General features: G+C 40.8%; 1 protein-coding gene across 5 annotated transcripts in view; it reads right to left on the bottom strand.

Annotated features, from left to right (window-relative positions):
• The window catches only part of Pde4d (phosphodiesterase 4D, cAMP specific), a 1,301,793-nt gene that overhangs the window by 341,710 nt on the left and 947,917 nt on the right, over positions 1–12,166 (bottom strand). The window lies entirely within an intron of this gene.

Genomic DNA, 12,166 nt, shown 5'->3' with positions numbered 1-12,166 from the left:
GCAGTGGTGTTCTCTAGTGACCAAATCTGCCACTGTGTCTCATGAAAACTATACAAAGCCCCTGACCACACTACTTGTCCCTCCCAGCAGCCTCACTGGCCATCTAGCCATTGCTGGAAAGCAGTAAGGATCTTCCAGCCACTCCCCACCCTCTGTGTGCTCTCTCTTGTCTGTGCACCCCCAAGCCCCCATGAGTATCTTCAAGTCTTGCCTCTAGGGCCTTCTTTACAACAAAGACTGCCTGACTTCCTTTCTGGAAATTCCTAGCATCTGCCAGCCTAAGCTTTTAGTTCTTCTCCATTTACATTACATTTCCCATGGCATTTATAGCTCCGTAGCCCGCTGGAAACATTTACTTAATTACGTTTATGAGTCTACCTGTCCTTATGTAAGTTACGCTAAATACAACCTTCCTAGATAAGCTACCTTTTGTAGAAACTGGGGGGGGGGGTGTTCTACGTGTTTTATTCAATATTGAACACCTAGGACTGCAAAATGCATAGGAAAGAGAAGCTGTTTGAATAACCATTTCTTTAAGGAATGGAGGAATGGATAAAATAGCCACGAAAAAGCCAAATGTATTTCAATGTATATAATAAAATTTTAATTTATACATTTACTCAGAAAAAACCATTTTATTGCCATATCTTACGTGTATGTTTATAATGTAAGTAATCTGTGTTCATTACATATATACATATTTAGTTCAATGTTTAGTTAGAAATAAATCATTTTACTAAACAACTTCCATGAGAAGAATTGTCGTCATGGCTGTAGCGGCTGGCTCAGTCTTTGCAGGTTTAACTCACTGCTTCAAGGCCCTGATAGCCTTTTGTCATTGAAGCCTTAAGGCCAGCTCTGGCCGACAAAGTACACACATCAATAAAGACGGACTTGCTCGTGGGACTGGTCGAGCTCACTAGCACACCCATCAGCTCTTCTGACTTCAGTGAGGTCGCTGTGGAGCAGAGCTCCCAGCTGATTACAAGTAGCTCCAGGAAACGAGAGAGGAGGATATCCCAGTGTGGAGAAGGCTAGTCCCTCAAGCAGGAGAACTTAAACTCAGTCTCCAAAACCAAGCTAGACATGGGCCCGGACCACAGCTTACACCAGAGCTACGGGTGGAGGAGGCAGGGACAAGAGGATCTTGGAGCTCCAGCTTTGTGGTAAAGCCTTTTTTATGGGAATAAAGCAAACCGACATAGCAGGACGTCTGACATCTTCCTTTAACTGCCACACACTGGGACACTCACATTTATAAACATTCAGACAACACACATGCACAGACATGCACACACACACACACACACACACACACACACACACACACTTGTGTGCAACCAAGAATAAAGAAAATAAAATCCTTTGCTGGTATATGATTTGGAGGGGGGCATTAAGGCAATGATATACTCATCACAATGAACGGAAGAATTATGCACATATATTTTAGAAACCGTGCCAAAAGCTTGGAGGAATAAACATCCACTATAATGTGTGTGTGTGTGTGTGTGTGTGTGTGTGTGTGTGTGTGTGTGTGTATGGGGTATATGTGTGTATTTGAGGGTGGGGATGCACACTCCAATGACATCTATGCACTGGTAAGAGGAAAACTTGAGGGAGTTCTCTCTTTCCACCACATGGGTCCCAGAGATTAAACTCAGGCTTAGTGGCAAGCACTGGTACTGGCCGAGCTATCTGGGTGTAGCTTCTCACGTTGTGTTGTTCCTTTGGGGGCTAGAACCCAGGGTCTCACACATGCTGAGCAAGTTCTGCCAAGGTCCTATGTCCCCAGCCCGTTTGGGTGTCTACTCTAAATACTCATTCTCAGATTGCTTCGATTACGTTGGTTCTTAACTCTACAATCCAAACTTGTATGCTCACATCCTGTCTTTCCTCTTAGTAATTTGAGCTCTCCCTTCTTAAGGGCCCGAGTCTTTTCTGATCCCCGCCCCCTTTTCTTACTTAGCTGCATTACAGTCTTTAATTAATTAAGTGCTCTGCACATATATTAGCATGGTTTGTGAATTATTACTGTGTGCGACTTATTTACTATGAACATATGTTGCAGCTTTGGCTTTGTAGTGAAGCACTTTCTTGCTGTACATCCCTCAGATGATCAGTCAAATCGGATAATCTGTTTCTTGTGTCTTTCCCTTTGGGATCTGGCCTTGGTGCCCTCGGTTGCAGTCTGTACTTTCTGGTTAGGTGGTTTCCAGGTATCCCGGCGATGCTCTTATATCCTGCATTCCTCTCTGTTGTCACTTGTGTTGGACTTGTGGCTTACTTTAATAATTCAGGAAACAGCTTCCTGTTTCTGTTTAATAGCTGGTCACATTTTACAGAGTGAGTAACTTTTTAGCTTTCTTTATTCCTTGCATAACTAGCATCGATTTCCTCTTGCATTTACATGCTGAAATCCTGGCTGCATTATAGTTTAGCATCTGACACTGCTGCTTGGTTCATTCTTTCTCCTTCCCTCCCCCAACTCCTCCTAGACAATCTCTCTCCATCCCCACCCATCCTCATGTTCCCTCTTGTTTCCTTTCCTTTTCTGTCAAGGTCAGTCAGTGCTGCCCAAACCTTTCTGGGTGTGTGGTCCTCCACCGGGGAGGGGCTGACCTACCAGTAGCCACACTCGGAGAGAAACTGACCCTTTCTTCTCTAGCAACTAACAACTGCTCATAGTTCCTCATTGGAGCTAAAACCTCCTGCCCAGCTCCCCCTGTCATGCTGGGATTTGGTCTGGCTTGGGCTTAAATGGGCCCTATGCATGCTGCCAGGACAGCCACAAGCTCACATGTGCAGTCACCTTCCTGTTTCCAGGAGACTCTGCTTCCCTGTAGTTTTTCACTCCCTCTGGTAGCCACATTCCTCACAATCTACTCCTCTGCAATGGTCCCTAAGCCTTTGGGGAGTTGAGGTATGGTACTATACTCCCCTGGGCCTGAACACTCTGAAGTCTCCCATTCTCTGTACTCTGCCCAGTTGTGGATCTCTTCATGCCAAGCATCCACTGCAAACATTGCCTCTCTGGTGAAAACTAGAGGTGCTTTAATCTATGAGAATAAAGATAAATCAGGAAGAGTTGGATTAATTCCATACCCACTTAGCTGATCAATAGTACCAAGTTCTCTTCTAGGATCTAGCCACAGGCTCTCAGCTGGATAATGGTGCCAGGCCTGGGTTTCATCCTGTGGAGTAGGCTCTAAATGCAATCAGAAAGCGGTTGTCCACTCCAATGACATCTGTACCATGAATGCACCAGAGTTCAAGCTGGTGTCTCTTCTTTTCACCTTTGGTAGCTGCTGAGTCATTCTGACATCAGTTTAATTCTGATGGCTTTAGATATTTTGTCTCCTCTTCCCTTTTTCTTATTTTATTGTTTTGAAGGCTTTGAATATCTGCATATGTCAAGCGCTATGAAATATCCTGAGCATATTTCTTAGCAAGGTCCTTTTTATTTTTAATTCCTCATATCCAGGATCTAAACTATCCCATTTCTTCTAGTTATAGGAAATTTTCTTGTTTTATTCGTATATTAGGGTTTTTGTTTGTTTGTTTGTATGCTTGCTTGCTTGTTTTGGGGACAGGGTTTCTCTGTATAATCCTGGCTGTCCTGAAACTCACTCTGTGGACCAGGCTGGCCTTGAACTCTGTGATCTGTCTGTCTCTGTCTCCCAAGTGCAGGAATTAAAGGCTTGCACAGCCACACCCGGCTTCCCGAGCATAACTACCTCATCATTGTTTAGCATCTTCCCCTTCCCGGATCACTACCAGTCCCAGTGCCTTCTGTTGTTCCCATCTTCTCTCTGAGAGTTTCTTTTCTAGATTTTTGGCTTTTCATCTGTTTTGATTCTCATAGTATTTTAAAAATCTTTCGACAGAGACACTTAATTCAATTTGGCAACAGCAACTCTCGGCTTCTACAAGTCTTTTGATTGACCATGACCTTTGTTATTCTGTCTTATACATACTACTTAGGTACCACTTCCTTTTCTCAATTTTTTTTTTTCTTTGTTGGATTTCAATACTGGGCAGTTGGGTGGGAACCCAGCATTCATTAGACATCCAAGGGGATGTCACTGTACAAAGGTCTAAGGGCCTATTCACTGAAAGAGGCTTCCTTTCCTAGAGGGGTGCACTGCCTTCATGAGGTAGAATGTGCATGGTCCCTTCTGCTTTAGATTTCAACATTCTCCGTGCAGCCCTTACTGGATGCTGAAATGCAGTTGTCTGGGTCTCCCACTTTGTGGAATTCTCCAGCAGAGGGCAGTGTGCTCTTGCACAAGATCCATACCAAGCCTTGTCAGGGAGAAGAACCCCCCTGCAGCCCACAACTGGACAGCTAACACCTTATCTAAAACCTTTTCCGTTTTGAAGCCTCCAAAGGGTTGGTTTAGGATTTCAGGGAGCCATTCGTACACATCCTCCACCTTTGATCCAGGAAGCACCTCCCTATGAATGTGCCTAACACCAATTTCGCTGTCACCCTCTGCTTCCCAGGATCTTAAAAAAAATAGGTCTCCCCATATTTGTCCTTCAATCCTCTCTCAGTTCGCAGAGTGCACTTTCTCCCTTAGTCTTATGCCTCTAGGATACCATGTCCATGGGAAACAGACATGGTAGAGGTATTTCCATGGTAGAGGGTATAGGGACGGGTGGTGCCTTGGGTCAGATAGAGGTACCATAGAGTCTTATTTTCCACTCCCACACTCTTTGTTTTAAATTCGCAATTTTAATTAGAGATAATGTGAGCATGTGTGACCAGTTCATTACAATGAAACAAAAGAGCAGATTATTGATGCAATAGCTCTTCCCTGTGAACCTGAGTTAAAAACCATGTTAATGATCAGGAAACAGCCAAGGAAATTTCTACGGAATCTGCACGGAATATTTATCTTTTGAGTCCAGTTAAACAATAACAATCCCCCCAGCCCCCGACTCCAAGAGTCAAATAATTGTTACATCACTGGCTTGGCAATTAAGACCATTTTTCTAATTGGACTTTTAAGAGTTTTGGGTACGCTCACTGGAGTGTGACTATTCTGGAAGATGAAAGAATTTGAGAGGAGCAGAGCCATCTTCCACTTTTAAGCCATGCTCTGAGCCTTGCTGCACACGCATCTGAAACAATTTCCTACCAGCCCCAGAACCTCTGTAAGTCCTACAGGATCCTTGACCTTAGCTGGGGGAGGCAGGATGAATTTCTAGTCACAAGAAGAACAGCGTGGCTGTACCAGGGAATAATGCAAGTTAACCCACTGTCAGGTGATAGCTTCCTCCATTAGAGTTAATTGCCTGCTAAATTAAAATTCATCATAATATTTGAATCACGATCATTTAATGTAAAAATGTTTCCACTCTTGGAATCCTCTACCCTGGAAGGTAATTTCTCACAATCCTGAGGTTTGTTTAAGAAATGTGCCTGTATTTGCCGTTTTGAATATGAAAACGTTCATTCTGACTCACCAACACCATCAGAAAGTCTAACAACAAAGAAGAAGGCCCATGCTTAGTGGTGTTTAGGATATTTTGCATACTATATTTTTCTTCCTCCAGATTTAAAATGTTTGTTCAGCTTAATAAAAGGCTCGGGGAGCCGGGCGTGGTAGCGCACACCTTTAATCCCAGCACTCTGGAGGCAGAGGCAGGCAGATTTCTGAGTTCGAAGCTAGCCTGGTCTACAAAGTGAGTTCCAGGACAGCCAGAGCTATACAGAGAAACCCTGTCTCGAAAAAAACAAAAAAAAGACTCAGGGGATCTTTTAAACACTGGACCACCAAATAGACAGCATACACCAGCTGATATGAAGCCCCCCAACACACGTACAGTAGAGGACTTCTGGGTCTGTGCTCGTTCAGAGATGATGCACCTAATCCTCAGAAGACTCGAGGCCCCAGGGAATTTGGAGGTTAGGTGAGGTGGGGAATGGGGGCATCTACGTGGAGATGGGGTGGTGTAGGGAGAAGGTGTGGGACGTGGAACAGTTGGAGGGTGGATGGGGGGAGCGGGGAGTGGAATATGGAGTGTGAAAAATGAATTATAAATAAAATAAGAGACTCGGGGAATCTTCTGGTCACATATCAGCTCAAGTCTGTAAAGTTGAACTTATTGACCATGGACTCATGCAGCATTAATGAAAAGGGAGAAAGAAGGTAATCTATAAGAAATATTAGAGTATAAAACAGACCCTCAAACTCCTAACTGGATGAGGTGATTTTTAAGAAGACACCTAATGTCTGGATTAAAAGGGAAGGAACACAGGTAGTTTGACAATACTTATGTACTTATAGAGCAATATGATGTAAGACTTTTCTCCGATATAGCAGGTTCATGCTGTCATAGCTTCAGTTGTCCTAAGGTTACCCTATAATTCCAAGATGCACTATTTTTATGTTGGCATTAGCTGTACATTCTTATGATGTGTAACATGGTATTTTGATATACAGATGCATTGTAGAATGACTAAATCAAGCTCACAGACAAAAGCATTGCATTGCACACTTAAAGCTCTGTTATGCCAAGGCTTAGGATCCACTCTTGGATCAATCTTATGTATGTAATAGTTTGTGATTAGAGTCGCATTGACTTACAATAAATCTATAGAACGTCTCCCTTGTCTGACTGAAATCGCATGCCCTGTGACCAACTTCATCTTCATCCCCCAGTTTCTTGTGACCATGGCTTTGCTATCTATTTCTGCCAGGTGACTTTTTTCTAAGAGTCCACATAAAAGCAAGCCCGTGCACTGTGTGCCATGGCTCTCTTGGATTATCCCGTTTAATATAACTCCTTCCGATTTTATCTTTGTTGGTGCAAAGACGGGATTTCCAAAATAAAGAACTCAATGCACGCATCAATAAGCAAACTAAAAATGGCAACTACCATACCTACTCAGGTGTGAAATATCACAAGGGAAACTTATAAAGCATAGAGGATTGGGTTGTATTTACGGAGGCATGGAACTTGATATGGAGATTGTATTCGAGAGTTGATAAAACAACAGAAAACAATTAATCCTCACAAACCAACCAAAGAAGCTCAAGAGACCCGTTTCACAGCAAGGTGACTGTATACAATAACAACTGTCTCTCTATATATAAATAATTTGGTTGTTTTTTTCTTCTCTCTCTCTCTCTCTCTCTCTCTCTCTCTCTTTCTCTCTCTCCTTCCCTTCCCTTCCCTTCCCTTCCCTTCCCTCTCTCTCTCTCTCTCTCTCTCTCTCTCTTTCTTTCTCTCTCTCATTTGTTCTTTTTGAGAGATAGGTCTCACAGTGGTCTAGGCTTGCCCAATAGTCATTATGTACTCTAGGATGGCCATAGACATGCAAGAGTCCTCGAAGAATTCACAGTTTCCTAAGTGCTAGGATTACAGGTGCACACCATCATGGCTTTCACTGTATTGTGCCCCGCCTTGAGCAAATGCTACCTACTCTTGAAATATGCTCAGCTACTGGATGAATTTTTTTTAATAATAGAAAAATTTAAATAACCTAATGTTCACATTATTGGGTATATTTAAACACCAAAAATGAGTGCATGGTTCCAAATATACACAATACAAGTTCACAATATTGTCTATTAATTGTTACAAGTAGAAGGATCAAAATACAGATTTCTCAAAAAGCTTAAAAAGTCAGCAGGTACATGGACAAAAATGAAAAAAATTTAGTATCCCTAACCATCAGGGAATGTATATTAAGTTCACAATAACAAGTGCATAAGAATGATTATGAATAATGTGAGCTGGGTGGTGGTGGCACACACCTTTAATCCTAGCCCTTGAGAGAGAGGCAAAGGGATCTCTGAGTTCAAGGTCAGCCTGGTCTATAGAGTACATCCCAAGACATCCAGGGCTACACAGAGAAAACCCTGTCTCAAACAATTAAAAGAAAAAAAGAAAAGGAAAGATGTGGGATGTAAGGGAAAAAGAATCTTTGGATCAGCATCACCATTCCTGGGAATCATTAGGAAGTGTCTCTAAAACACAAATTAAGCATCTCACATGATTCAACGTTCTAGGCATACAGGATGAAATCAGTGTGTAGAAGATCCATATGCACTCTTTTTTAAACAATGTATTTATTTTACATATGTGAATACATTTTCACAGTCTTCAGATACACCAGAAGAAGGCATCAGACCCCATTACATTACCATGTGGTTGCTGGGAATTGAACTCAGGACCTCTGGAAGAGCAGTCAGTGCTCTTAACCTCTGAGCCATCTCTCCAGCCTGCCATACAAACTCTTGATTTTAGTACCTCAGTATTTACAATAGCCAGGTTACAGATTATATTGAAATGTCAATCAACAGAAGAATTAAAAATGCACACACTGAAGTGCACATAGAGAGACAGAGATGGAATGGGAGAGAGTGAGGGAGGGGGAGGGGTCGGGGAGGGGACGAAGGAGGGGGAGATGGGGATGCTTTATTTTGGATGGAAGGAGAGGAGCATATGATCTTTGTGATGTACACTGTGACATGAGTCCAATATTGAAAATGTATCTTTGTTGCAGTTAGGAATAAAAGGAGATGGAGAATATAACTATTACGATGCTGCTTAGAAACTCAATACAGCAACCATATTTTAATTAAGGAATTAATGCATTGATTTATTTTAGAAGAGTAATGTGAGGATGATTTTTGAGAATGAAACATTAAGAGTAAATTTTAAATTCTTCAAACCTTCCCTGTGTAATATATAAAATGCACTAACTGAAAATATGAAGTCTGTGATGGGTTCACAGGTGAGCTGCAAGAGACTTTGGAGACACTGCTGGAGTTATGCTAAACTGTGCTCACATTTTCCTGTTCAAAAGAGTGAAGCCATACACTTCATCTACTTTTTAACTATTCTAAGGGAACTCCAGACAGAGACACATTATCTAAGTAGTCATTCTTTGTGCGTGAGGAACTCAACTTGCCCACAAGATGGCTCTCTATAATCTTGGAATGTGAGTTTCTTGTTTCTCAAGAAGTGATTTTTTAATTCCTTTTTGTTCCTAAAAATAATTTATTTATAATTAGGAATTATCTATTTTACTTTCATACTTGCAAATCTTTTAACATCTAAGAAATTTCAAATTGTTACTACCTATATACCTATACAGTTAAATTTTCTCTCCCTCTTTATGATGGGGACCACCTCAAGAACGGAACACAAGGAAAACGGATAAAAACCAGAGAAGGAAAATTCAGAATTATAGGTACAGGTTGTTAGAATGAGATGGTGAAGACAGACTACCTATAGAGTAAGTCTTCCTACATAAAGAAATGCTAATCAGTCAATGTACAGAAACTGATTCACAGTCTGCATTGAGGCCTCTCCCCTTCATTTTGGATTTAAGTTTCTCTCAATCAACAAAGGCTAACCTTATATGTAACAATACTGACTTTAGTCTCCCTTTTTGTTTCTGGCATGCATTTTCAAATCATATATACTCTGTGTGCACCTCCAAATGCTGTGACAATAGTAAAACCTATTGCTTTTTAGAACTAAAAGACACTCATTGCTTTTAATTCAGACATCATAAAGAACTCATCTTCTCTAGCAAAGAGCCCGTACTGGTTGCAACCTCAGGATTACGGTAGTTGAGTATCCTTTCTCTTTCCTTTCCACTGAATCTCAAATTCACTTAACATTTTAACACTCCAGAAAGTATGCACTGTAGTTAAATGTGGAAGATAATTCAGTTACTTTCTTTGAGCTCTTGAAAATACATTTAGGCTTGTAAGAGTTGAAAATATTATTTTCTGTTATCTACTGCCATTGGCTTGTGTGGCTTACTACTTCCAATTTTAGATGAGAGTATTTTTTTTTTTTTTCGGATTGAAGTTATCATAGATGTTTTCCACCTTTAACTCTCTGGGAAGGTTACCTTGAATTATGAAAATACAGTTTGTCATGTTGGCTGCCAAAGACAAGCCAAGGTCCACTATTTGTATTGGCAGGTGGATGACATCAGGTGGGATGGCACATGCGCCCTGGCTCATTAGAGAGATGGCAGAATCAGAAAAGGGATGAGCTCCTGCAGCATGATGTGGGCTGTTCCTCTGTCATCAGATCCACTGTCATAGTTGATAAGAGGAGATTTGGCAAGGCACTCTCTGTAGAAGGCAAAACGCCACCCTTGCCTCTTCTAGACACATGCTTTCTTCATTCACAGCTTATATTTTTGCCTAGGGAAGGCTTCTGGGCTAAGATGATTTGCCAGACTGAATTTTCCTTGGCCAAGTGTAGAGAGATAATATTATCTTGAAACCTTGCATTGCTATTAATATTAGTTCCTATAGGGCAACCAGTCTGCTAAGAAATGAAGACGAAAGTGGACCAACAGCTTTTCCAGCCCATTCCATATTGCAGGTTTGTTTCATTGGACAATCACAATTTTTAAATTAGTCCAGAGGAAATAATAAAAGCAGACCTGTTTATATTTCATATCAAATACAAGACACAACTTTTCCTGGGCCCCTTTCCTTCTGTTGGTTTGTTTTGTCCTTTTCTGATGTGTTGTGTTTTGGTTTGGTTTGGTTTGGTTTATTTTTAACCCTTAAAAACCTGTTTGCTTTCTATTAAGAGATAGAATAAATCCTCATAGGAGAGAAAGTTGGGAGGAACTGGGAAGAGTTGAAAGACAGATAACCATAATCAGGTTATATTATATGGCTAAAATTTCTATTTTCAATAAAAGGAAAAGAAAAGGAAAGGAACTAAGAGTTAGCAATGCCCACTTATGCACAGTAGTCAAACATTCTATCTGCTGCTAAGGTCTTTTTTTTTTTTTTTTGGTTTTTCTTTTTTAAAGATTTGTTTATTATTATAAGTACACTGTAGCTGTCTTCAGACACACCAGAAGAGGGTGTCAGATCTCACTACGGATGGTTGTGAGCCACCATGTGGTTGCTGAGACTTGAACTCAGGATCTCTGGAAGAGCAGTCAGTGCTCTTACCCACTGAGCCATCTCACCAGCCCTGCTGCTAAGGTCTTTCCTGATCAACTCACAATGAGTTCATAAACCGTATTTGAAAATATAATGGACAGGTTCTTCTAAAAAAATCTAATTTAGAAGATTAGCAGGTTGTTTCTAAAGCCTTACAACAAATATATTATTAACTTCATTTTAGATACAAGACAAAATAATAATATGATAATAGTTGTTACTTATATTATATAACAACTATATGTTATGTTGCATATATATTACATAAGTTGCTTTTAAATTCAGTAAAAATTATTGAACATTCTTTCTCCTAAATCATGCTTGTTTAGTAAAGTGGTGGTTAAAGGTTCTCCCTGCACCAAGATTATAATATAACATACATATACATGTAATATATATATATGTTATAACAACTATATAATACTAGTTGCTATATTGTTAACATCAATAAGAGATATTAATAAATACCATGTTAGATACTACATATGTATTATATGAATACACACATACACAAGCTTACACATTAGAGACATGTATAAATCTGAAATCACTTCTCATGATGTCCCTGTAAATTTGAGATCATAACGCTCATTTAGAAATTATTAAATAGGAACAACAGATCATGCAGCTAAGAGCAAGGGCAGCTAACACTGAGGTTTGGGGATGCATATGTTAGGAAGCACAGAGGTTCTGTCACTTGGCCTGTACTAGATGCTGACTTTCCCACCTTCCCTTTGAGATGATGAAACTCTAGGATTTCAAGAGCAAATATCAACAAGGTTCTATGTCTCTAAACCAGATATTAAGTGGAACACATGGTCCACTCATCATTTGTGTCAGGTAGCAGGCAGCATATTCTAGAAACACAGGTGAAAGGAGAGCATTGACTCTAGGAGTTTATGCACACAGAGATGTACTTATAGTGAGCCTGTTGGAAGTAGCACGTTTTCTGAGGACCCACTCACTATGTACAACACTGGAACATAATACATGGTCATCATCATGGGCCTAGGAACTTGTGATCTCATGAGGGTGAACACATCTGCAAGTGATACAAGGGCAGGGAAGACACAGCGGAGCTGGAGAAGAGACAAATGAGATGAACTGAGCCCAGGGATGCTAGGTTACAGCCTTGAGCTGTGAGTACTGTCCTGAAATCGTTCAGGGTTTCCCTGGCTTTGTCTCTGTCTCCTGAACGCCATTTGCGTACAGCTCTGCTGACG

The sequence above is a fragment of the Mus musculus genome, chromosome 13, assembly GCF_000001635.26.
Source record: "Mus musculus strain C57BL/6J chromosome 13, GRCm38.p6 C57BL/6J".
Taxonomy (NCBI): Eukaryota; Metazoa; Chordata; class Mammalia; order Rodentia; family Muridae; genus Mus; species Mus musculus.
The sequence above is the reverse complement of the archived record's forward strand: the minus strand, read 5'-3'. Positions and strand labels throughout refer to the sequence as shown.